Genomic DNA, 2,843 nt, shown 5'->3' with positions numbered 1-2,843 from the left:
AGAAAGTGCTACATGATATAATGACTACATGCATTATACTGCACAATATGATAATTGAGGATCACGTGATCTTAATGCACCAATTCAAGATGTCGTAGAGGCTCCAACTCCAACGACATAAATGGTGGTAGATGAAAATCTCCGAATTTAACAACTTCTAGCTAGACATAAAAAAAACAAAAATGCTCATTTTGAACTCTGTAATACATTAATAGAGAATTTATGGGAGCAACGCAATAATTTTGAAAATTGAGTGTTTATGTAATTGTATTTCACTTTTATTTGCATTTGTCCATTAATTTGTATATTATATAATATTTTCTTGCAATTTATGTTATTTAAAATTTAGAATAAAATATAATTTTATATTAAATAAAAAAAATAAAATTTTATATCACATGAAGATTATATAAAGTAATTATTGGGAAAAAGAAATAAAGGATTTATACTATGAAATAAGAAAATAAGAATGAAATAGAAATAATAATATAATATTGAGAAGAGAGAAAAAGATTCTTTTTTAGAGAGTAAAATAGAAAATTGGGTTGAAGTTGGTTGTCTGAAAAATAGAAAACTCTATATTTGGAGAGTAAAATAAAGTGTAGGGTTGGAGATGCAAGGAAGACATATATTGATCAAATTTCTATATAAAACACTACTCTTATTCGACAACAACTTTTTAATACGTATGCAAATGTGAAAAGGTGGAGACTACAAAGGTGAAAAAGAATATAAAAAACTTAATACAAGAAATATTTTGAAATCACACTTGACATTTAAATTATGAGTTATGACATATTAAACAAAAGAAACTTTTATCAAATTGAATACTTGATATATTATAAGAATTGCATAATTGAAGTTACTGGTTTGAGCTTGTATATTTTTCTTCAATTTTTGTGTAACTATCACACACTTATTATAATATTTTCAAAGTTCTTGTACTTAATTAGCATGGGATACACGAGCAACATACATGTCCAAGTACGTGTGTATATATATATATATATCGTTATAATAACTCTACACAATTTAGCATGAGACACACGTGCCCAGAACTAGTAAAATAAAATATAGGGGTACTTCGTTAAAAAAAATGATCTTCTTTTTTATTTTTTGACAACGTTTTAATTTCTACTTTTCATATGACATGCTTAAAAGTTAAAATCATAAGATTAAAAAATATTTTAATACGTTTAACATAACTTTGATTGGAGACCATAAAAAATCTTCTTTATTTTTTAATACGGTATCAAGTCAAATATCAGATCAACTTGAGTTAAATAATATAAAAAGGAAGGAGCGTAAACAAAGTTATCTTTTCCGATAGAAAACGTGGGTACAAATACATACAGCTGTTGATTGGGAGTTTTAAATAATTTTATTTATTTGTTTAATCAACAATTATTAATATCATTGAGGGAATCTTGAACCCTACACTCTATTTTACTCTCTAAATATAGAGTTTTCTATTTTTTCAGACAACCAACTCTAACCCAATTCTCTATTTTACTCTCTAAAAATGAATTTTTTTCTCTCTCCTCAATATTATATTATTATTTCTATTTCATTCTTAGTTTCTTATTTCATAGTATAAATTCTTTATTTCTTTTTTCCCAATAATTACTTTATATAATTTTCATGTGATCTAAAATTTTATTTTTTTTATTTAATATAAACTTATATTTTATTCTAAATTTTATATAACATAAATTGCAAGAAAATATTATATAATATACAAATTAATGGACAAATTCAAATAAAAGTGAAATACAATTACATAAACACTCAATTTTCAAAATTATTACGTTGCTCCCATAAATTCTCTATTAATGCATTATGGAGTTCAAAATGAGCATTTTTGTCCTTAATTTTTTTATGTCTAGCTAGAAGTTGTTTAAATCGGAGATTTTCATCTATCACCATTTATGTCGTTGGAGTTGGAGCCTCTACGACATCTTGAATTGGTGCATTAAGATCACGTTGATCCTCAATTATCATGTTGTGCAGTATAATGCATGTAGTCATTATATCATGTAGCACTTTCTTTCTCCAAAAACGTGACGGTCCTGCAAAATTGCAAACGTGATTGTAAAACTCCGAATACACGTTCAAAATCTTTTCGGCATGATTCTTGTTTCATCGCGAATTAATTATTATGTTATGTATTATATTTTATCTTGCATTTAAATTATTGTGTTATGTATTGTATTGTTATCTTGTATTTTAATTATCATATTATGTATTGTATTTTTAAATTAAAATTTTCATCTTATCATTTTAATTTTGTGTATTCTTTATAATGAAAATTAATAATAAAATCAAATTATATTATCAACGAAAATTTTAAAAATATAAAATACTATTGATTCGGGATGAAAGTAGTATATATTAAATAATATATTTTCAAAAATATTATATTACATTTAAAAAGAAGTATGAATAGTAAATATTTAATTAATGACATTATATGTAAAATAATATGTTAATTAGAAAGTAATAGAAATAATAATAATATATTTAAAAAGTGAAATAGAGAGTGTGAATAGTAGTTCTCCAAATTCGGAGAACTACTATTCACCTCTCTAAATATGAAGAATAGAGGGTGATATAGAGTTGGATTGGAGTGTCCATTCTCCAATTTACTCTCCAAATATAGAGAATGGAGAGTAAAATAGATGTGGGTTGAAGATGGTGTAAGGGCATCTCCAGTTCAATCCTTTATTTTACTCTCCAAATATAGAGCTCTCTATTTTTTCAGACAACCAACTCCAACCCAATTCTCTATTTTACTCTCTAAAAATGAATTTTTTTCTCTCTCCTCAATATTATATTATTATTTC

The sequence above is a fragment of the Solanum tuberosum genome, unplaced genomic scaffold, assembly GCF_000226075.1.
Source record: "Solanum tuberosum cultivar DM 1-3 516 R44 unplaced genomic scaffold, SolTub_3.0 scf00222, whole genome shotgun sequence".
NCBI lineage: Eukaryota > Viridiplantae > Streptophyta > Magnoliopsida > Solanales > Solanaceae > Solanum > Solanum tuberosum.
Note: the sequence above shows the minus strand (reverse complement) of the source record.